Source organism: Pelodiscus sinensis, chromosome 3 (assembly GCF_052426305.1).
Source record: "Pelodiscus sinensis isolate ZL-2025 chromosome 3, ASM5242630v1, whole genome shotgun sequence".
NCBI lineage: Eukaryota > Metazoa > Chordata > Testudines > Trionychidae > Pelodiscus > Pelodiscus sinensis.
Window position 1 is genome coordinate 196,496,388 of NC_143054.1, and position 24,688 is coordinate 196,521,075.

A 24,688-nucleotide genomic window follows, 5' to 3' on the forward strand; every position below is an offset into this window, starting at 1 on the left:
GGATCGAGAGTAGAGGGAAAACATGTATTTAGTTGTGATCAGGTTTTTGGTCTTTATTTTGCTGTCTGGTAAACCCTCTCTGTGTAAAATCCATGTGCTCTCCCCCAATGCACTATTTAAGCCATGCCCTCTGTGTTTTAATCTGCTCCTTTTCTTAGTTGTTCTGTAACACCTAGCAACCAAGTCTGCTTTCCCAAGTATGTCTTTGTGTTTTGTTAATGAACTCACCTTTTTAAGGCGATGATTTGATTCTTGTGTCCTGGAAGGGAACAGGAGGTCTGTGTAAGCAAGCCTAAGACTGCAGTTTGGCTTCTCTTTTTTCCAACCTCTCTTGTGGTAAAAGAGTGTGGGGATACCCCTCTGGAAGAAATGTTACCTTTCTTCTTGAACCCAGGAAGGAAACTGCCACCTCTTGTTTCACTTGGTGGTGGCAGCTACCTCCCGAAGTCTGTTACTCTGTGACTCTGGGGAGTTTGTGTAAGCTGAGCCTATTAGAGGCAAGTTATTTAAGGTCTCCTGTGGGCCCTGCCTTTGACACTCGGAGTGCCAGAGCAGGGAACAGCTCTGACATGGAGCAATGGACCTAATCTCTCTTTAGCGTCTAAGAGAGGGCTAGACAGAGTGGAACACACTTGCTGGGGAAAATCCAGGACAGGAAGGGTGTGGTGGTCACCTTGCAAGTGGTAACTGAGGCTGGTGGAAGCCAGAGTGTGTCTGGTGTTTGCCAACACAGCTCTGGGGTCAGAGCTGCTGGATCAGGGCTGGGGCTATACACAGCCACCCCAAGGGTGACCTACAGATGTTTGAGGAGCCCAGGTGGGGAGCTACCGCAGCAAAGCGCTCTGAGGCGCATCTGCATACTCTTGCCATTTCCTGTTTTCTTCTGAGATTTTGGAACAATCAAAGCATCAAATCAGAGTGGCTGGGGGCCATTGGCTGTCTACACTGGCCGCTTGAATTTCTGCAAGAACACTGACGATCTCATGTGAGGAAATCAGTGCGTCCAGACTACCACACTGTGCCGCCAAACAGCTGATCGGCACAGCGTGGTGGCTATTTTGATATAAATGAAGCGGCGATTATTTAAATCGCCACTTCTTTTCCCTGTGTCTAGTAAACTCATCTACGTGGCTCCGTCGACGGAGCCATGTAGATGTCTAGACATCCTCTAAATGATTAATCTGGATAAATTCATGGCATCAATGGCTATTAGCCAGGATGGGCAGGAATGGTCCCTAGCCTCTGTCAGAAGCTGGGAATGGGTGACAGGGGAGGGATCACTTGATGATTCCCTGTTGTGTTCCCTCCCTCTGGGGACACTTAGCATTGCCCACTGTGGGCAGACAGGACACTGGACTAGATGGGACTTTGGGCTGACCCAGTCTGGCCGTTCTTATGTCCTTAATGCAATTCCAAGCTTTGTCCATAACACCAGAAATGCCTATTCCCATTCCTTAGTTGGACAGACTATTTGCCCCTGTGTGTACCCCAGGTCATGCATTCTGCCCACACAACCTTGCCAGCCCCTACTGATCCAAGGAGCAAGAGACAAGACCCAGGGATGGAAGGTGTTCCAAGCCAAGCAGTCCCTCCAAGACCCAGAGCTGGCTCAGACTTTGATATTATCCGGGAGAAAATCTCTCTCTCCCACACAACTTTACAAAGACCGATCTCCTGGCGGGAGGCTGCATAAGTCTAAGTCCATGATTCCTAAGTTTGCCGCTCGACCTCATTCTTAAAATATATTTCTCTTTTTGTGTGTACCAATAACTGTTCTGAGAGCAGGTAAATGCATTGAACAGAGCACAGGGGGGAGGAAAAGCTTTTGGCTCCGTGCTTATGTTCTTTCTCGTGGGAAGCCATTAGTTAAACACGCAGCAAGAGACACACCTGCCGTTATGAAAGCCAGCCCGGCTGGGACGCCAGCGCGCCAGGCAGGCCATTGAAACAGCTCCGTGAAGCAGCCTCTTCTATGGCATCCCACAGCTCTGCCATTCAATGTCACGGACGCCCCTGGAGCGGTGACTCATGGGACCGCGGCTGTAATGGTGAGGGGTGGTTCCTAAAAATGCCACCAGACAGCACTTCTCACAGCTAGTTCAAAGGAGAAATGAATCACGTTCACCAACAAAGGGACTTTTAAAAGGATTCCCCCCCCCCCCCTTAAGTCTGGCGATCATTAAAAATGAAACGAGAGTTTCAGTCACCGGGGAACTGTGGTACTTAGAACATGGCAGGGAACTGGCATCTTCAGCCCACTCCACAAGGGCATGAGGGAGCAGGACTCAGCCATCCTGTTTCCATAGAGCTTGTCATCCCATCAGCCTAGCGTTCCAGTTGGCTCCCTCCTGCATGGCCCTCTTCTCATGGCGATGTAGCAGTTCAGCACGAAAGGACCTGGGGATTACAATGGATGAGAAGCTGGATATGAGTCAACAGGGTCCTTCTAACAAGAAGGCGAATGGCATATTAGGGTGCATTAGGAGGAGCATTGCCAGCAGATTTAAAGAAGTGATTATTCCCCTTTATTCGGTGAGGCCACATCTGGAGTATTGTGTCCAGTTCTGGGCCCCCCACTACAGAACGGATGTGGACGCATTGGAGAGGATCCAGCAGAGGGCAACCAAAATGATGAGGGGGCTGGAGCACTTGACCTACGAGCAGAAGCTGAAGGATTTGGACTTACTTAGTCTGCAGAAGAGAAGAGGGAGGGGGGATTTGATAGCAGCCTGCAACTTCCTGAAGGGAGGTTCCAAAGAGGATGGAGAGAGGCTGTTCTCAGTAGTGATGGATGAAAGAACAAGGAGCAATGGGCAAGTTGCAGTGGGGGAGGTCTTGGTTGGATATTAGGACAAACTATTTCCCTAGGAGGGTGGTGAAGCACCGGGCTGGGTTCCCTAGGGAGCGGGTGGAATCTCCATCCCTGGAGGTTTTTAAGTCTTGGATGACAAAGCCCTGGCTGGGATGATGGAGTTGGGGTTGTTCCTGCTTTGGGCAGGGGATTGGACTCAATGACTTTCTGAGGTCTCTTCCAGCTCTAGGATTCTATGTTTCTATGATTCATGGGGATTCCCAAGCTAGGACAATCCATCTGCCATCTTTCACGCCTTGCAGCCTTGCAAAACTGTCACCATTTTACCACCTGGTTCTGCATGCAGAGGGGCAAAGGTAGAATTTCCAGCCCTGCATAGAGAATTGAGATGAGCACAGAGCCAGCCTATAGGTCCTGATGGTTCGTCGTTCTTTGCAGTTCCTAGCTGCAGTCCATTCCCACTTCTCGGTACTATTTTAGTTGCTGCAGTTACGATACGTCCAGGAGAACATGCTAGGTGAATGTTATCTTCATCGGGCAAGGTGACAGCTGTTTTCACCAGGGTGCATGTCTGTCTGGGAGCTCGCCAGCTACAGTTGATTCTTTCTTCATTAGTAAGTTGAGCTTTCTTCATTAGTAAGTGTGGTTAAGTGCAGTCTGGCTTTCATAAGTCATCTAAGGCCGCGGGAATTTTACATTAGTGGGGCTTTGTTGAGGTTACTATCCGTTGTTTTGGGGTGGGACATGTAAACGTAGATACCTCTATGTGCATTCTCCGCTCAAGTCCCATGCTGTCTTTTGGCAACACTTTGGTCACTTCTGGTGACCCCCCAGCATTTGAAGATGACTGTTCAATCTGGAGTGAATCCCGAGACCTTTCTTATCCAAATCTATTTCATGGATCCTCGCTCTGCAAAGAAGTCCTGGCAAAATTCAGATGATTTTTATTACTCATGCATACTTTATGCAGCCTAGAAGACCTGACTAAGGAGGTGGTGGAAGCCAAACAGATAGTAAATCTTTGTGGTGCCTTTCAGGGAAATCTTGGACTGTTCTCCTGTTTTTTAATGAATCTGAGCTGTGATCTCCATTGTGGGGGTTTTTTTCCCCTGTCTTTCTATTCCTTTTTGAGCTACTATTTGGTGATTGTATAATGAGAACAGCCTGAATCCTTTATTGTTGGAAAGCAAATTTGTCATACACAATTTTGCTGTGCTGGGGTATCATTGCACACCTGAGAACACCATGTTTGCACAAGCATCCACGGCACCGGAGGTTTTTGTCTTTGAAGAGAGGTTGGGGTGAAGGAATGATAAGAATCTCCTGGCTTAGCTTTTGTGACCTTGACAGACCAAGTCCTATGTACCATTTCTCTGTGAAATATCCCGGGGACACCATATCCTCCTATCTCTTAGTAAAGAGGTGTCCTGCTCTGTGAAAAGACACATTTGTTGGTCATGTGCCACTTAACCAGAGTTCTCAAGATTACAATCAGCATCTTCAGCCACAACTGAAGGCAGCTAAACTAGGCAAAAATAACATTCATTTAGAGCTCTTTCTACTGTAATAGAAAATACAACAATGCAGAAAGCAAATGAGATGTAATAAAGCTGCATTCCACAGTCTGTGTAATCAGACCTGCAGGTGATGAAAACAGATTTATGGCCAAAGAGAGGCATTCTCTTTGATGTTTTTTGTGTAAGTCAATAAGGGTATGTCTACACAGCAGCATTATTTTGGAAGAATGTCTTATTCTGAAATAACTATGTGAGCTTCTACACAGCTAGCCTGTTATTTTGAAATTATGGGCGGCTTATTTCAGTGTTTGTAAATCTCATTCCACGAAGAATAACACCTCTTTGAGTAGCGGTACTGTAGATGTTCCATTGCTGCTATTTTGAAATAGCTCCTTCCTCTGGGCCATTCACGGTAATTCCTCCCTGGTGCTTCCTGGGGCTGTAAATCGAGGTAGCGCATCAGCATTAGAGGAGCCTTCCTCGGATTAATTTCCAGGCAACCCTGCAGTGCGGATGCGCTATTTCGAAATAAGGTATTTCAGAGTATTTCTTCTGCAATAGCTTATTCCGAAATAATCGTGCAGTGTAGATGTAGCCTTCCTGAAAACAGATTTCTTAGTTTTTTAACTAAACTGAACATTACATTCACTAAAATAAGTTCCCCAAACCAGAAGACTGACTTAAAATATTCTCTGAGGCTCGTGTGGATGAGAGTAATTATAAGCATCTCCTAAAATTCAATAAAGGTAAAGGCAGGTTTGTAGTAATCTAAGTTGTAATCGATTAATGTAATGTTATTAGTAAGTCTCAATGTTGCTGCGGAAGTGACTATCTTCAGATAGCAGACTCCTACTTCTCAGAGGCATGATTCTAGAGCATGGGTTCCCAAACTGGGGGGCATGAAGAAATTCCAGGGCGGGCATGAGGCAACCCAGCCCCCCCGGTCACTTCCTTTTTTTTTTTTTTGCTCAACATGTTTTGCTATTGGGGGAGGGGCGTGAGGGATTTTCGAAAATCCCAAAAGGGGGCGTGATGCTGAAAAGCTTCGGAATCACTGCTCTAGAGGGTGACAAACTTGTGTTTGTGTAGGTTACATACACATCGATCCAGTTAAAGCAATATTGCAATTTCTTTGCCGTGTGGCCAAATATCAAAAACAATGCAGTGTAGCCTAGTGGGTGGAGCCCTCATTGTGTGTCAGTAAAATAGGATAATGGCACTTGCCTCTTGTGTAAAGTTTTTTGAGCTGAACTGGTAGAAAATGCCACGTTGGAGCAAGGTGTTACATCCTAGAAGGAGAGTAAGAAGACTCTATCCATAGTGGGAGATGCTACTGCCTTTTTTTCATGACCACTAATATCTAGAGCCTCATTTCATCAGTGGCTAGGTGTGCATCACTTTACTATCCCAGTGGAGCTGCGTATTTATTTTCTACCATGATATAAAACAGTACAGAATATGAAAGCAAATGAGATGTAATAAAGCTGTGTTCCACAGTCTGTGCAATCAGACCTGGAGGCGATGAGCACAGATTTATGGCCAAGAAGAAGCATTCTCCTTAATGCTTTTTGTGCTAGTCACTTACTCAAAAGAGAGATTTGCTAAGGGTTCCCTAATCCTCTTCCATTTGAAGTCAAAGAGAAAACGTCCACAATGCAAGTTCTGGTTCTGCTCAGGGCTGCTTTCTTTAGGGTACCAGTTCAGCAAAGTATGCACATAAATCCTATTGATTTTGACGAGATTTAAGCATGTGCTTGACGTTAAAGATGCTATGGCCTTCCAGGGTGCCATCCAATGTTCCCTCTCATTTTTTCCATCCATGGGCAGAATACATTTTGTTTTGTGCACCGAAACATGTGCGCCACCAACAGAAGTGCATTCTGCCAGCTGCAGATGCTCTGCTAATCAGCTGGGCTGCATTTGAGTCTGTCCTGGGTGGCCGCCCAAGTGCTCAGCTGTGTTATCACTTGGCCTGCAACCTGGGATGCCTCACAATGCGTTGCTGCTGTAGGTCCTACGCTGGGCTCCTCAAACAGCCAAACAGGTCACTCCCTGAATGTCTGTGTATAGCCCCAGCCCTAATCCAGCAGATCTGACCCCAGCAACTTGTCAACAAACACCAGCCACACTCTGGCTGCCACTCGCCTTGGTTCCCATTTGCAGAGTGACCCCAACACCTCAGTCTCAAGTTTTCCCCCCCAAATAGTGTGTTGCACTGTCCAGCCTTTTCCTGGACAGTCTCGCTATATTAGGTCTGTCTCCCCTCTAAAGGGATCAACATACAACAATCTGTTACCTTAAATGGAGTTACCTAAACAATTCACAGTACGGCGTTAATGTCAATTAAAAAATAAACCCAGCTTTTTTTAAATGAAGAGAGATTCTAAAGTGACTGCAAGTAAGAAATAGTTACAAGAGAAATAAGGATAAAATGCTTTCTGAATTCACCAAACTAGACTTGGTTCAAGATGAAGTCCCTTGCCATGTGTCCTCAGTACTTTTCTGACCACACTTACCAGCCAGGATGTGTCCCCAAAGGCTGTGTTTTTTTTTTTTTTTTTTTTGGTCTTAAGTGAACAGAGAGGCTATGTCTAGACTGCATCCCTCTGTCGACAGGGGAATGCAGATTAGGCACGTCGAAATTGCTAATGAAGACGGGATTTAAATATCCCGTGCCTCATTAGCATAAACATGGCCGCCACTTTGTCGACAAAAAGTGGCGGTCTAGACACGGATCTGTCGAAAATAAACAGATCCTGTCAACCTCAAAAAATGATGTTTTTAAAAAATGAGGTAGACAGGATCTGTCGGAAAAGGGTTTATTTTCGAGAGATCCGTGTCTAGACCACTGCTTTTTGTTGACAAAGCCCCGTGTCGAAAAAAAGCAGCGGCCATGTTTATGCTAATGAGGTGCCAGATATTTAAATCCCAGCTTCATTAGCAATTTTGATGCGCCTAATCTGCATCCCTCTGTCAACAGAGTGATGCAGTCTAGACGTAGCCAGAGAGAGAACATAGGATGTTTTTGCCCCTCCCTTTTATAGTTCAGTCACCCGTTGAAATATATTTTCCTGAGAGCGACCCTTACAAAAAGCTCTGTGAAGCTGAGACCAAGGAGATGTAAAATCTGGTGGAGGAGGGAGGCTTCATGTGGTTTCTTTTCACCTGTTTATGCTGAAATGCAGATTTTCTTTGTCTTCTTTCTTCTCCTTCTTACTGTATGAAGATTCTGTTTACCTCATATATGCAAATTGAGGGAAACACATAGGGTTGCCAGGTTTCCGGTATTGACCTGGACAGGCCTGTATTTTTGCAGTCCAGCATTTTCTGTTTTTTTTTTTTTTTCCCCGGCCAGTAGGCAAAAATACTGGGTGCTTACCTGGTTCCAGAGGAGCTGTTTGGCCCGGAGCAGGAAAACAAGATAGTTTGAACATGTGCCTCCAATATCATACAGGAAGGATTTTCTAACTCTACGCATAATGTTGCTACATACACATCACCATGATATTACTGCCTAGTGAGTTATTAGTTTTCAAATGATAGGTCACAAGGCATATTTTGTACAAAGATTATTACAGCACTGTGTGTCACAAATGTGCTTAAGTGATTTGTTTACTAAGGATGGATTTAATCACATGCTTAATTCTTTGCTGAGATGGTCTGGGAGACAGCTCTGAAGGCTGCAGGGGGGAGCTAAAGAAGATATTTCAGGATTATATAGCAGTCTTAACACTCAGACCCTCATTCATGGCTTCTGAGATGAATATGTAACACATCTGGTAGAAAAATAAATGTGAGTTTTGGGAGGTGTTGTTGTTAGCTTGTTATTAGCATTAAAACTCTGCATGGACATGTATTTGATCTGAATGATAACACAAATGCTTTGTCAGTCGTCCAGTAAATTAGATTTGTTCCTTGAATCTTTCTTAGTCTGTGAGCAGCTATAAGTTTTCTTCCAAAATCCTGCTGTGATGGTGTTCAACTTGTTCAAATGTTCCCAACAAAACAATCATGTATTCCTCAGAATTTGCATAGTTCCTACCAGCCCTGGCTTCTGCTTTGGTCTGTATTTGAAGCGGAGAGTTCACAGTGATTGCCTAGTTTCTTAGATTCATGCCAGGCTGCATGTCAATTGTCACAATATGAGTTACGTGACAAAAGGAGCTGTACGGCACTTAAGGTTGAGAAAATATGTGACTTTTATCATTAATTGATTTAGGAGACATTGTCCACAGCACTGCATGTCCGTAATAACCCAGCTGTGTATTCTCTCCACCCTGGCACTGAAGATGAGTTTAATTCTATAATTGTCATACTCGTTGTTGCATTATGCATTCAACTTCGCTCTTCAGAAAGCAACATCAAGGAAGTGACTGACAATTAAAAATCTGCACAGTAAGCTTCGCTGCCCCTTGAGTTTTCAGCTAGTATACAGAGGCATCACTGCCAACAGGAACGCTTTCCATTAAAGGGACATTGTCAACAGACGCTAGGAACAAACGCTATATATTTAAGGTGCATAGAAAACAATGTTTTATGAACTTACCTGCTTCCTCTTGGCTGTTTTTGGGTAGTTAACTAAGAAGAAACCTTAGTCTCAGATCTTCCTGGCAATGTTGGTTGGTTTTTTTTGCACGAGTTCAGAGATTTCAAGGCCAGCATGGACCATGATGATGGTCAAGTCTGTCCTCCCATATGACACCAGGCCAGAGAATTGCATCCAGTCATTCCTGCATCAAGCCCATATCCTGTGACATGGGCGGTGGGTAATGTAGGCAAGGGAAGGCGTTGCCTTTTCAAAACTACATACAGTGCCTGGTTGCCCAGGCGGGCTGATCCCATGGCATGGCAGCCCCAGCCTTACAGGTGGCCAGGAAGGATTGGACTTGAGGGCTGGGGTTGGACGGGGCCTGGCTGTGGGGTGGGGGATGTTGTTAGGGGTGCCAGATGGTTTAACCAAAAATATTGACAGCCCCCCCCTTCAAAAAAAAAACCAAAAAACCATAGAGGAAAAAATTCTGTTGGGGGGGGGGAGGGGGAAACCAAAGTTGTTAAGCCAAAAAAAAAAAGGACCCTGAGAGTTATTAAGCATAAATAAATAAATAAATAAATCCCCCCCCCACCCCCCCCACCCCCCAGCATGGCCACTTTAAGAAATGCCTTTGAGGTTTTTTGGCCCTAATAGGCTGCGGCAGCCATCCTTAATCTTGTCTTCTTGCTCCGGGCCAGACTGCTCCTGTGCAGAACCAGGTTAGCACCTGGGATTTTCGCCTGCTGGCTGGGAAAAAATCAGAAAATAGCAGACATTTAGGTGTCTGGTATTGCTGAATTTTTTTACCAGACAGGAGGCGAAAATACCAGTCTGTCCAGGTCAATACAGGACACCTGGCAACCCTAGATGGGTCACGGTCACAGGGAAGGGGTGTGGCTTTGAACAGAAGGGGCGGGGCTTGAGCTTGCCTTCCTCAGCTAGGCCTTCACCCATATCCTGTGGTTGACTAGACAGCCCTTGTCTTTCTAAAGCTCTATGTCAACACTCACGGCTTCTTGGGCAAGTAATATGCAAATGAGGCTAAGCGTGGAATATCGCCGAGCCTCATTTGCATACCTACTGAGCCACCATTTTTTTCAGAAGAGGCTCTTGCGCAAGAAGGAGCAACCTAAGCCTCCCTTGCTGCAGTTGAAGCCACTTGCTTCTTGTATTGTCATCAGAGGCCAAAGAGAACAATTTTCCTCCCTCCACCCTGTGACACCCTGTGAGATACCTGAAAACCGCTATCATGTCAGGGTGGTCAAATATTGGAATAAATTGCCAAGGGAGGTGGTGGAATCTCCCTCTCTGGAGATATTTAAGAACAGGTTAGATAGACATCTGTCAGGGATGGTGTAGACGGAGCTTGGTCCTGCCTTGAGGGCGGGGGGCTGGACTTGATGACCTCTCGAGGTCCCTTCCAGTCCTATTATTCTATGATTCTATGTCTCCTCTTAGTCTTCTCTTTTCCAAACTAAACAAGCCCTCCCTTCATCCTTCCCTCATAGCTCATGTTCTCTAGACCTTTAATGATTTTTGTTGCTCTTCTCTGGACCTTCTCCAATTTCTCCACATCTTTCTTGAAATGTGGTGCCCAGAACTGGACACAATACTCCAACTGAGGCCTAATCAGTGCAGAATGACTTCTCGTGTCTTGCTCACAACACTCCCATTAATGCATCCCAGAATCATGTTTGCTTTTTTTTTTTTTTTTTTTTTTTTTGCAACAGGATCACACTGTTGTCTTGTGTTTAACTGTGGTCGACAATGACCCCTAGATCCCTTTCTTCAGGGCTCCTTACTAGACAGTCACTTCCCATTCTGTATGTGTGAAACAGATGGTTCCTTCATAAGTGGAGCACTTTGCACTTGTTGTTGTTAAACTTCATCCTGTTTACCTCAGAGCATTTCCCTAGTTTGTCCAGATCATTTTGAATTCTGACCCTATCCTCCAAAGCAGTTGCAAGCCCTCCCAGCTTGGTATCATCTGGAAACTTAATAAGCATCCTCTCCATGCCCTCATCTAAATCATTGATGAAGATATTGAACAGAGCTGGTCCCAAAACGGACCCCTGCAGAACCCCACTTGTTATGCCTTTCCAGCATGACTGTGAACCATTCATAACAACTCTCCGAGGATGGTTATTCAGCCAGTTATGCACCCACCTTATAGAAGCCACTTCTAGGCTGCATTTTCCTAGTTTATTGATAAGAAGGTCATGTGAGACCTTAAGGGATGGGCTGGAGGGGACATGCCACTTCAGTTGTGTCATCACCATCTCCTCTTGTCCTGAGCCCAAGGAGGGGAGTTGGCCAGATTGAAGTGGGTGATCTATACATGCATTGCTACAACCAGAACTAGGGCTGGAGGGACAGGTGTTCATTGCAGCGCTGTCTTCCTGGAAAGCTGCTGGGAGCCACCCATCTGACTACACTGACCCTGTCAGCACCGTCTTACTCCCTTCCCCACTTCGGGCGGAGAAACAGCTCCCCTTCCAGGAGCTTCTGCTGCCATGGTGAGCTGGGGACCAAAGCCAAGGTGAAGCCAGCCCCAGGGAACACTCAGAGCAATGTGGTGAGTCAAAACTGGCATGTTCTCAGTGCCCTAGAGAAAAGCCCAGTAGGACACAATCTCACCAGAACAGGTGCGGCTGTGCCCTTTCTTTGTTCAGCTGAACAGGGGGTAAAGAGCAGGGGCAGGGGGCTCCTTTGATGGAGAGTAACCCTTCCCTTCCAGACCATCCTCCACCACCACTTCAACAAAAGTGTGTGGGGAAGGGGCGGAGCTTGGTTTCCTCACCCTGTCACCAGAGTGCGCCATAGCGCGTATGTACAATGCCAGTAGATGGCGCTCCAGAACTCATAGCACGGTCCTTGGGTTCTGGAGGACCAATAAAACTTGCCATGCTCCGCAAATAGCTTCCTACAGCGGCTCGTTATGCCAGATTTTAGCTCTCCTCACTGCCCAGGTCAGCCAGCCAGGCACAAGGCAGGGACATAAACTGCATCCTCCAGAGGAGCCCAGGAAGAGGGTTGTGACAATTCTTCCCGAGTCCCAATTCCTTCCTGAGGCTGCTCTGGGCTGGAGCGGTGACACACGCTGCCCCTTGCGGAGGCGGGACCTGGGACTTGGAAAGGAAGCACGTTTTACTGTCCAGCTCACAGCAGGTGACTGTCAATTGCTGAGAGTGAAAATTAAAAATACCAAATCACCCTCCCGATAAACAGTTTTCAAACGAGTGCAGTTCTTGGCAGTGTCAAGTTCCGCCCAGTTCTCAGACCGTATCTCTTCCCTGTAGGGCCGTCAATTCAAAACACATTTCACTTTCAGATGGCGGCTTGGATGCTAGCGGCTTGTTTGTGTTTGCTAATTTTATTAGGTATGGATTGTTTATCATTAACTGAACAGACCTCGCATCCTTCCCCGCACCGGTCAGCTTTGAGTGATACGTGCTGAGTCTGAGCAGACGCTCTGCTGCGACAATATTTTAATGAATACGCCACACTGCAGTTGACGTCCCCGTGTGCACCAGAAGAGGAATTATTTTGGGTCCTGATATCAAACCAAGCAATCAGAGGTTCAATTGATTATTTGCAGCTGGGTCCACATGGCTAACAAGAGCTGATGAATTCTTTCCCTGGCTTATCTGCCAAGGAGGACGGATCATGGAAGTCACAGTCTAGACAAGTGGATTTAGTCTCAGTGAAGATTCACTTTCCTATAATCTACACAAGGAGATGGCTTTTTCCTCCCTAGCTGGAGTACTAGCATCCCAAATTCACAGGTCATTTTGCAGCATTTTTCTCCATCGGTTTCTTCCATGAGAAATTAAGATAATTTGCCTGAGGTTCATGAGATCAATCCACACTAGAGCTGGTTGGAAAAAGTAGGTTGTTCTCCTTCCTTTCCTTCCCATAGGAAACTGACTTTTTGACAATATGGGCGATGTAGTCTGGCTGAGGACCCAGACCATAGGAGAGAATGGGGACATGAGGAACCCAAACTATAACTTCTACGAGGCAGTGTGGCAGCATTTCCAGATTGAAATCTAACACTTTTGGGCTGATTTTTGTTTTTGGGGGGGGGGGGGGGGAATTATTTTTCAGGGGAAAGTAGACTTTTAAAAAAAAATCCTTCAAATACCCAATTTCCTATTTAAAAAGGGTTTGATGGAAATTTTTCAGCTAGTCTTAATCCACAACCTTCTGCATAACAGGCTTTTTTTTTTTTTCAGCATAGACATTTCCCCCCCCCCCAAAAGGCAAACAAAACCAGCGTTATCATCCTCACTTCACAGACCTGATTGAAGCCTGGATTAAGTCAGTGATTTGCCCAAGGAGTCAGCTGGCAAAGCCAAACTTTGAATCTTGATTCCTGCTTGAGCTCTTTGTCCATCTTACCTCAGCCAGCAGTTTGAAGCCTCTTGAAGTCTATTGCTTCTGCCCTTCTTTTGTACTACATATCCGGAGTGGGAGGGGGTTACTAATTGTAATTCTATATGCCATTTTTTATTGTGTAGGGTATTTTCTTCTTGAGGGAAGTGTGACCTAGTGAGTGAGTGCTGTGGCAAAGGTATACCAAAGAGACATGTCTTATATGTTGTGCTACAAGCGATAGAGAAAATGTGCTGAATATTTTCACAACATACCAATAGAGTTTGGATAACAATGGCAGAATGGGTCAGACCAAAGGTCTCTCCAGCCCAGTGTCCTATTTTCCAACAATGGCCAATGCCCCAGAGGGAATGAACAGAACAGAGAAATTAGCATGGGGTCCATCTCCTGTTGTCCAGTCCCAGGTCCTGGCAATCAGAGGATTCCACCCTGGGGTTGTGGCTAATAGCCAGTGATGGGCCTGTTCTTCATGAACTTATCTCGTCCTTTTTGAACCCAGTGGAAACTAGAGCCACAGCTTGACTGTGCATTGTGTGAAGACTTTGGAATGAGATCCCTTTGGAACTCTTCGCAGTCAGCTTTGGGCTTAACTATCCGGACCAATTTTGTATCATCTGCAAACTTTGCCATCCCATTATTTACCCTTTTCCTCTCATCATTTATGAATATGCTGAACAGCATTGGTACCGGTACAGATCCCTGGGACACCCAACTATTTATCTCTCAGCACTTGGAAAGCTTGACCCTTTATCCTACCCTTTCTTTACTACTTTTTAACTAGTTAGTAACCCATGAGAGAACCCTCCCTCTTATCGTATGACTGCATACTTAGCTTAGGAGTCTTTGGAGACGGACATTCCTTATGTTTGTTTTAAACCTGCTGCCTCTTCATTTCATGTGTTACACGAAGGAGTAAAAACCACTTCCTTATTCATTTTCTCCACACCAGTCATGATTTTATAGATCTCTATTCCCTCTGTCATCTCTTTTCATTCCCATTCCTTTTACTCTCTCCTCCTATGGAACATGTTTCCTTAGCCCTAATCATTTTGGTCCCTCTTTCCAGTTCTAATATATCTTTCCAGATAGGGGGTAACCAGGGGTACGTCTAAACTACCATGTAGATCTGTTTGATTTAAATAATCGCGGCTTCATTTAAATTTACATGGCTGCTGCGCTGAGCCAACAAACAGCTGATCAGCTGTTTGTTGGCTCAGCGCGCTAGTCTGGACGCTACCCTGCTGACATGAAATCCCTTTATTGACCTCCCTGGTAAACCTCATCCTACGAGGCATAACGGGGAGGTCGATAAAGGGCTTTCAAGTCGGCGCGGGAGCGTCCAGACTAGCGCGCTGAGCCGACACACAGCTGATCAGCCACGTAAATTTAAATGAAGCCACGATTATTTAAATCACGGCTTCATTTCCCTTTGTCTACAACCCTCATCTACATGGCTCTGTCGATGGAGCCATGTAATTTAGACACAGCCCAGAACTACACTCAATATTTAAGGTGGGGGTATACCATGAATTTATGTAGTAGTATTATGATGGTTTCTGTTTTATTATCTATACTAGTGGTTCCCAATCTTTTTGATACTGGGGACCCAGTAAACCCATTCACAAGCTTTTGGAGGACTGGTAACTTTATTTGCATATTCATTAAGCAAATGATGAATATGCATATAAATTTTCTGGTCCTCCCAAAGCCCCCCCCCCCCCCCCAATGCCAACTTTAGCAAAGCTTTTGATACGGTCTGCCACAGTATTCTTGCCAACAAGTTAAGGAAGTATGGATTGGATAAATGGACTGTAGGATGGATAGAAAGCTGGCTAGACTGTCGGGCCCAGGGTTTCCCAAACTTTATATAGTTGGAACTCGGTTTTTTTCAGTACCTTTTTTGGTGACCCAAAAATATCAACGCATATAAACTGGGTTGAGACAGGAGGTGCAGGCTCTGGGGTGTGAATGAGGGATTTAGGTGTAGGAGAGAGTGAGAGGTGCAAACTCTGGGAGGGAATTTGGATGCAGGAGGATGTGGAGAAGGGGATGCTGGCTTGGGGAGGGGGACTCCAGGTTGGGGAGTGTTGGGCTCAGGTGGAGGGTTGAGGTGCTGAGCAAGCCACAGGCTTGTGGATGTGAGGGTGCAGGAGTTTGGGGGTCTGGCTGGGGGGGGGGGGGGGAGGAGATCCTGCAGCTGCAAGGCGAGGCCCAGGAAGTGTGCAGGCTGCTCCCCGGTCTACCAAACAGCAGCGCGGTACCTGAAACACTGGTCCGTCGCACACCTGATGCCTTCCTGCACGGGGGGAGGGGAAGTCCCGAACTGCCCCAGCCCCAACTGCTGGGGCAGTGCGCATCTTGCTCCTCTGCTCCCCACGGCAGCACGCGCTGCCCAAGCCGCCAGAGCCGGTGCAGTCCCAGATCCCCACTCCCTCCCCAGTGCACGATGGACCGGCATTTTAGGTACCGCGCTGGCAGTTGGGGCAGGAGGGAGAGCAGCCTGCGCACTTCCAGGACCTGGCACGCAGCTGCAGAACTGCCCCCCGTCCCTGCAGGAAGCCCATGCTACCTCTGTGGTCCCTGGAGGTAGCATCAGCGCGGCCGCCCACCCCTCCTGGCCCCAATCCCAGCCGCTTTACCAGCCGGCGCCAGCTCCTGTTCTGCATTGGTGCACCCAGCGTTCTCCCTGAGTCCTAATGCCCGTCGGATCTAGCCCTGCCGCCCGGAAGCATGCCTGGCAGACGCACGCTGTGGGCAGCAGGCTCTCTCCCAAGAATCGTGCGCACACATTTTTCTGAGGACCGGTATTTTTTTTCTGAGGACCGGTACTGGGCCACAGATCACACTTTGGGAAATGCTGATGTTTGTGCAAAAACGTGCTGCCTGTCTACATTGGCGGGGAGTTCTTGCGCAAGAACACTGATGTTCTAATGTGTGAAATCAGGGCTTCTTGTGCAAGAACCATGATGCTCCCGCTCAGGAATAAGCCCTTTTGCGCAACTGTTCTTGTGCAAGAGGCCAGTGTAGACAGGCAACATGAATTTCTTGCGCAAGAAAGCCCGATGGCTAAAATGGCCATTGGATCTTTCTTGCGCAAGACAGCGTCTACACTGGCACGGGTGCTTTTGCGCAGAAGCACATCTCTTGTGCAAAAGCACATGCCAGTGTAGACGCTCTCTTGCGCAAATACTTTAACGCAAAAACGCTTGCGTTAAAAGTATTTGCGCAAAATCTTGCCAATGTAGACGTAACGATTTCTAAAATTGTATTAGCTTCTTTGATGGCTGCTGCTTTGTGATGGAGTGGACTAGTCCCTGAGGTTCCCTACTGGAGGTCTTGTGGTCCTGTCATAACTTGCCCCCCAAAAAAGGCAATAGAGAAGTTCTCAAAGATTCTAGAGTGTCTGCAGGAGAACCAGCCAATCAGGGACCAGGAAGGCCATAAAAAGGAGTTGCAGAACAGAGCTGCAGTAAGTTGTTGTGTGCAGCTCAAGGAGTGAAGTCTGGGTCGCTGGCTGGAAGAGTATCTACAATGACTCCAGGATCTTTCTTGAGTGGTAACAGCTAATTTAGAGCCTATTATTTTTTTATATGTAGTTGAGATAATGTTTTCCATTGTGCATTACTTTGCACTTATCAACATTGAATTTCATCTGCCATTTAGTTGCCCTGTCACTCAGCTTAATGAGATCCCTTTGGAACTCTTCGCAGTCAGCTTTGGGCTTAACTATCCTGCGCAATTTTGTAGCATCTACAAACTTTGCCATCCCATTATTTACCCCTTTTCCTTCATCATTTACGAATATGCTGAACAGCATTGGTACCAGTACAGATCCCTGGCACACCCAACTATTTACCTCTTGGCACTGTGAAAGCTGATCCTTTATTCCTACCCTTTCTTTACTACTTTTTAACTGGTTAGTGACCCATGAGAGAACCTTTCCTCTTATTGTATGACTGCGTACTTGGCTTAAGAGCCTTTGGTGAAGGACATTACTATTGCTGTTTAAAAAGCCATGTCTTTCCAGTTTGAAAGTCTTTTAACCAGAACTCCCAGTCACCGGATCTTGTTATGCTTCTGTCCACTAAACTGAGAGAATATCTTTATTTCTGGATTAATAGACATGAGTGAAAATTAACTGGGTGGGAAAAATGTTCATGTATTTTCTCACCAAATTCAGCAAATTCGTAGCACTCTTTGTGTAAAAGACGACAGTGGAATGAGTGAAAATGAACAAATTACTATTGCCACGAAATATTGGAGGTGGCTTGCAAGTGGTATCACGACTGGTCTCTGTAAGGATTAGCTTTAAGGAAGGTCTCTCTAAGAAAAGGGAAAAGAGTGTTGAAAGGAAAGGTGCTTCAAGAGACTTTTTAGTAAAATACATACCTAATACAAGTACCTAAGAAGGCCTAGAACAGCACTAACCATCACAAACCTCTTCTGTTCCAATGATCTGGGTCTAATAATCCAGCTTCAATGAAGTAGGAAAGATTTTCCCTTGACCTGAACAGGCTTCAGATAATCCCCTCAGCCTCCTCTGAAGCCAGGGGGCATTTCAAAGCCATGCCCAGAGAGATGACGTCATGCCTATGTGATGACCCTATAGGGAAATGCTACTGAAACAAAGACCCTAGCATTCCAGAAGCAGCTGACTGTTGTTCTGGTGGAAATTCCTAGTGAGTCATGGTAGATGGAGGTAAAAATTACCCAGGTTACCATCAATATTTCCTCTAATTTTTTTTCCACGAGTGTGTGGAATAAATTTTGTTATATGCACCAAGGCATGTGCTGATGTGCACCACCTGTAGAAACACATTCTGCCAGCTGCGGGCACTGTGGGTGCTCTGGTAGGGTACATCTACACAGCAGCTTTATTTTGGAATAACTGACATTATTTCGAAATAACAAAATGTGCGTCTACACAGCAAGCCATTATTTTGAAACCGTGTTGAGCTGGAGGACTTTTTACTCCAATTCGTGTAACTCTCATTTCACAAGGAGTAAGGGAAGTCAGAAGAAGAGTGTTCTTCCTTTGACTTCCTGCTGTGTAGGCAGCACCAAAAGCCGAATTCAGCTATTTTGACTTCAGCTACGCAATTGACGTAAGCTGCGTAGCTTAATTCAACTTTAGCCCTGCTGTGTAGACATGCCCCTCATCAGCTGGGCAGCACCTGACTCTCTCCTGAATGGCTGCCCAAGTGCTCAGCTTGCAGGGAATGCTGGTTTCCGCTAATGTCTGCGTGCTGTCAGCAGATGTAAATGGCTGTAACTCGAATGGGTCTAGGTACACCCACTGGGGTCTGGCCCTGGGAGCAGGTCCAGGTTTGCTCTTTCCCAGGAGTACCGTCTCCCTAAACATCTCGGTTGCATCTAGATTGGCATGATTTTCCGGAAATGCTTTTAACGGAAAAGTTTTCCGTTAAAAGCATTTTTGGAACAGAGTGTCTAGATTGGCACAGACGCTTTTCTGCAAAAAGTGCTTTTGCAGAAGAGCGTCCGTGCCAATCTAGACGCGCTTTTCCGCAAAAAAGCCCCGATCGCCATTTTCGCGATCGGGGCTTTTTTGCGGAAAACAAATCTGAGCTGTCTGCACTGGCCCTTTTGCGCAAAAGCTTTGCGCAAAAGGGACTTTTGCCTGAATGGGAGCAGAATAGTATTTCCGCAAGCAGCACTGATTTCTTACAGTAGGAAGTCAGTGCTTTTGCAGAAATTCAAGCGGCCAGTGTAGACAGCTGGCTAGTTTTTCCGGAAAAGCGGCTGATTTTCCGGGAAACCTGGCCAGTCTAGACACAGCCCTCCTGTGCTAGTGATGCTGCAGCGAAGCAGAAGCTGTGCGATGAGACAGATTAGGGGTAGCCTCTTCAGAAGGCCCATGTGACCTAGGACAGGGTTTCTCAACCTGCCAGGGATGATCCAAAATGAGTCACCCAAATGTGCGGGCGGGGGCGGGAGGAGAGTGGATCATTCCACTGGGGCTTGAGGGGTTTGCAGAGCCTGTCCCACACTCAGCCCTGCAGCATGAGGTGGGCTGGGCTCAGTTCCCTGCCCCAGGCATTGTGAGCTGGTACCCGGGCTACCCAGTATATGGGGTACCTGGCACCAAGCACTGCCCAGGTCTGGCCAAACCACCCCCTGCCATGATGAAGAGGCTCCAGGAGGCCAAATTCGACTGGCTGGTACCACGAGGCCATTTGCGTGTCTCACACATTTGGCCAGGTCTAACCTGAACAGCGCGGGGCCCCGGAGCCAGCTGCTGATCCCAGCCAGCCCTGCAGGCCGGGAGCTGCTGCGATGGCGTGCCTGCTGTACTTACTTACAACTCGTTACGCGCAGATTATCTTTTGTGGGTAAGAAATAGTTAGTGAGCCAGTTGGGTTTTACACTGGCCCTGTTCACTGGGCCCTGCCGTGCCGTCCAGCCTTACAAATCGTCCGAAACGATTGAGAGCCACTGGTCGAGGGTGCAACATCTGCTAAAAATTGGATGAGCCCTGCCTCTGGAAACACTGAGGTGAAGGGGAAAACGAGCCGCCTGCTTAGTTCCCCCTCCAGCTGAGAACAGCGCGTACCTCCTTCCCCCACAGACACTCACGGGCCCTGAGAAAGGGTTGAGAGTCCCTGGCGTTATAAATCAACCTTCAGAGCATTGTATGGGAGATCAGAGGCAAAGGCGGAAGGGAAACTATCAAGACAATCCTGAATGGCCTGGTGATAGAAATGTAGCCGTGTTAGTCTGGGGTAGCTGAAGCAAAATGCAGAACAATGTAGATAGACCCCCGAGGAGAATCGCTTCGGGGTGGGTTGTCTGGTATGGTGGTACGTCGGGCACATCCACGAAACTTGAGAGAGGTAACAGGGCTCTGAAGGGAACTGGAGAGCCCTCAAATGATTCTAGATTGTATCAACAGGTGTGTTGTAAGCAAAACTCGTGAAGTCATTCTGCCGCTCTACTCTGCACTAGTTAGGCCTCAGCTGGAGTATTGTGTCCAGTTCTGGGCACCGCATTTCAAGAAAGATGTGGAGAAATTGGAAAGTGTACAGAGAAGAGCGACAAGAATGATTAAAGGTCTAGAGAACATGACCTATGAAGCCAGGCTTCATGAACTGGGCTTGTTTAGTTTGGAAAAAAGAAGATTAAGGGGGGACATGATAGCGGTTTTCAAATATCTAAAAGGGTGTCACAAGGAGGAAGGAGAAAATTCGTTCCTCTTGGTTTCTGAGGACAGGACAAGGAGTAATGGGCTTAAAGTGCAGCAGGGGAGGTTTAGATTGGACGTTAGGAAAAAATTCCTAACTGTCAGGGTGGTCAAATATTGGAATAAATTGCCAAGGGAGGTGGTGGAATCTCCCTCTCTGGAGATATTTAAGAACAGGTTAGATAGACATCTGTCAGGGATGGTGTAGACGGAGCTTGGTCCTGCCTTGAGGGCAGGGGGCTGGACTCGATGACCTCTCGAGGTCCCTTCCAGTCCTATGATTCTATGAAATGAAGGCCTGGCAGGCTGGGAAGTTGAACAAGTGAGGGAGGGAAAAGGAGAAGGTGCTGCCTTAGAAATGTAGCAAAGTAATAAAGAGGTAGCCCTGTTAGTCAGATCTTGGCAAAACAAAAGGAAAAAATACGTAGCACTTTATCCTTTCCTTGGCTGCAACTCCACCTCGGGTGATCCCGGCTGGGTGAGCTTTTGCCGAGTTTCATTAGGCCGGCTGCTCGGCGGAGGTAAACGGAAGGTCTCCATTGATGTTCTGATTTGCATCAGCTGCGGCCCTGGCCCTCCATGTGGCAAAGGCACAAAATGAGATCAAACTAGCTACAGGCATAAAGGGAAACAAGAAGACCTTTTATAAATACATTAAAAGCAAGAGGAAGACCAAGGACAGGGTAGGCCCACTGCTTAGTGAGGAGGGAGAAGCAGTAACAGGGAACTTGGAAATGGCGGAGATGCTCAATGACTTCTTTGTTTCGGTCTTCACCGAGAAGTCTGGAGGTGTGCCTAACGTAGTGAATACAAGCAGAGAGAGGGTAAGTTTAGAAGATAGGATACACAAAGAACAAGTTAAAAATCACTTAGGAAAGTTAGATGTCAGCAAGTCACCAGGTCCTGATGAAATGCATCCCAGGATACTCAAGGAGCTGATAGAGGAGGTATCTGAGCCTTTAGCTATGATCTTTGAAAAATCATGGCAGACAGGGGAGATTCCAGAAGACTGGAAAAAGGCAAATATTGTGCCCATCTATAAAAAGGGGAATAAGAACAACCCAGGAAATTATAGACCGGTCAGTTTAACGTCTGTCCCAGGGAAGATAATGGAGCAGGTAATTAAGGAAATCGTATGCAAACACTTGGAAAGTAATAAAGTGATAGGGAATAGCCAGCATGGGTTTGTGAAGAACAAGTCATGCCAAACTAATCTGATAGCTTTCTTTGAAAAGATAACGAGCCTTGTGGATAAGGGAGAAGCGGTGGATGTCATATACCTAGACTTTAGTAAGGCATTTGATACGGTCTCGCATGATATTCTTATTGATAAACTAGGAAAATATAACTTAGATAGGGCCACGATAAGGTGGGTGCATAATTGGCTGGATAACCGTAGTCAGAGAGTTGTTGTTAACGGTTCTAAATCCTGCTGGAAAGGGATAACAAGTGGAGTTCCTCAAGGGTCTGTTTTGGGACCCGTACTATTCAATATCTTCATCAATGATGTAGATATTGGGATAGAGAGTACTCTTATTAAGTTTGCAGATGATACCAAACTGGGTGGGGTTGCGACTTCTTTGGAGGATAGGGACATAATTCAAAATGACCTTAGCAAGTTAGAGAAATGGTCAGAGGTAAACAGGATGAGGTTTAATAAAGAGAAATGCAAAGTGCTCCACTTAGGAAGGAACAATCAGTTCCATACATACAAGATGGGAAGCGACTGTCTAGGAAGGAGCATGGCGGAAAGGGATCTAGGGGTCATAGTGGACCACAAGTTGAATATGAGTCAACAGTGTGATGCTGTTGCCAAAAAAGCAAATATGATTCTAGGTTGTATCAACAGGTGTGTTGTAAGCAATGGAGCTATGCCAATTTACACCAGCTGGGGGATGATCCAATTTTGTCAAAATGGCTGAAATCCAAATAGCAAGTCACATTCCATTATGACTCAGGGAGGGCAGCGTGGGCTGTAGAGGGCGTAAACAAGGACAGAATTTTCCTCTCTGTTTGCCTGAACTCTGCACGTTGCAGGGACTGTTATTAACATTTAGACTCCATGGGGACATAAACAACATAGGCCAGATAACAGTGCATCTAGCCCCCAAGCATAGAAGTGAGTGAGCCTTGAAACTTCTGGAGAATGGCCGAAGTCAGAAATGATATCTCATTCCAACTGAGTGGATTAGAGATAACACAGGCTGCTTCGGGCGTTGAAGAGCCACGTTCTACCCAAAGCAAGTCAACTGTTGGGGGGTGCATTCCTCTATAATCTACTGGCTGAATTTCAGCACCTCTTCCGGGTCTGAGGTACTGGCTGATTATTTCAGTAGTGCAGACGCTTCAAATGTTAAAAATTCATGAAATCTGCAGGCCTTGTGCATGTGGGATATTGCATGCACAGGTAGATGTGTTATCCTCGGCATGGTGAACCTGGTCATTTTGATCAGAAACCAGAAGTGACCTAAAAACGTAGTTTATTGCTGAGTACATGAGAGACTCAATGGACATGCCCTGGTAAGAAGTAAAATGAATTTGTGGAGTGGGGTGGGGCAGGACTAAACATTTCATCTACAATCCTTTAACTGTCACGCTACCTTGTGATCGTGCAGCTCTTGAAGTAAGGCAGTGTGAAATTATAATCGGGCCACGGAGGGTCTTCTGTAAATCAAGCCATCTTGTATTGTCATATGCTCAATCAGCCACGAGCAGTTTTGTCCTCCGTAGACTACCAGAGAGGCTTGTTATACAGAATAGTAAAACAAATGAGCGTGTTAGTCTTTCTATACAGTGGTCGGGCTATGAACCCACAGGCAAAGCCTTCTTCTGTGGAAAATTAGAAACCCAGGGTCTGATTCTCATTGACATTAAGGAGCCATAGTAAATGCAGATTACATCAATGCCCACCTCGCGGCCCATTACACTGCGTTATTGTTTTTTCAGCTGCCATAACCTTCACATGCGAACAGCGTCAGACCAGATCCCCAGGTGGTGTAAATCCGTTCCTCTCCATTGAAGTCAGTTAACTCCAGCAGAGGATGAGACTCATAATCTTCAAATCTAGCTTCACATCCTTGGGACGATGATTTTTATGCTGCAGGTCTTGCTGCTTCACCTGCTTTTCTGCTACAGTAGAAGCTCCGAGTTATGAACTGCTTGGGAATGGAGATCGTTAGTAACTCTGAAACGTTTGGACTGCTGAACAAAATATTCTGGTGGTTGTTTCAAAAGTTGACAACTGAGCAATGACTTAATACCGCTCCAAAACTTTACTATGCAGAAAAAAATGCTGCTGTAAACCATCTTAATTTTAATGAAACAAGCACAGAAATAAGTACTTTACCTTGCCAAATTTTATACAGGTTGATTCTCTGTAGTCCAGTAACCTCAGAACTTGACCAGTGCCAAATCAGAGAATGTGCTGAACCGCAGGAGGTCAATATTGTCTAGTGGCATTATCAACACTTCCACTGTTTGCTGGGCTGTTAGAAGATGTTTAGGGGTAAATTAGAGCTAAATAGCGCACAGAACAGTGAGAGCCAGGACTGGTGGCTGTCAGCAAACTTTATGGGACTATAGGAAACTTGGCCACACCCATGGTAAGTGGACATCCGGCTAACTAAAATCATGCCAGACCATGGAGGTTGCAGGACAAGAGAGTGCCAGACTAGAGAGGTTCTATCTATTTAAACCGTCCCTTTCTAGTTTTTTCAATAGTTTTTTAGCACAGTACGATACTGCATTAGTTCTTCTCTGCTTCTGCCTGAAGGCATGCTTCTGATTCCAAATAGGGTGTGGGCTCAGTCTGTCATTCTGGTGTTCGTAACGCTGCAATTTTACTGTAATGCAATCGAGGGCAGTCGTCCCAGAAATGTTTTGCTTGGTTCTATGCTTTGGCCAGGGTGTGTAAAGAAGAATCTTTCCAAGGTGCCCTGCATATTTGTATTTCTTTTCCCTGGCGCCCCGTGGATAATTAGGGAATACTACGCGGCTTTTGGTTTTCGTGTTTCCCAGACCTAGCTGTGATCAATGCACCGACTGTGTTGAGGAACCGATGAAGGACAAGCCTAGTGAAGGGGAGTACTGAAATACAATGTAACAAGCAGATAATGCTCATTCATTTTATAGATTACGGCAAGCATCAGATCTTGGGGAAACGATAAGGCTAGTGTTAACCAGCGTAGGTCCATTAACTTTAAAATGCAGCCCTATAGGCCCACCAGTGAACACTG

At 46.3% G+C, this 24,688-nt stretch overlaps 1 long non-coding RNA gene across 2 annotated transcripts in view; it reads right to left on the minus strand.

The window, feature by feature from the left end:
• Positions 1-2,202: 2,202 nt before the first annotated feature.
• The window catches only part of LOC142828088 (uncharacterized), a 73,931-nt gene continuing 51,445 nt past the window's right edge, over positions 2,203-24,688 (minus strand). Inside the window, exon 4 of one of the 2 annotated variants that reach the window (XR_012903054.2) lies at positions 2,203-2,397. This is a non-coding gene — a long non-coding RNA (uncharacterized LOC142828088). Of the gene's footprint in view, positions 2,398-17,438; positions 17,579-24,688 lie in introns of those variants that run through there. The other variant, XR_012903053.2, reaches the window with a different exon arrangement.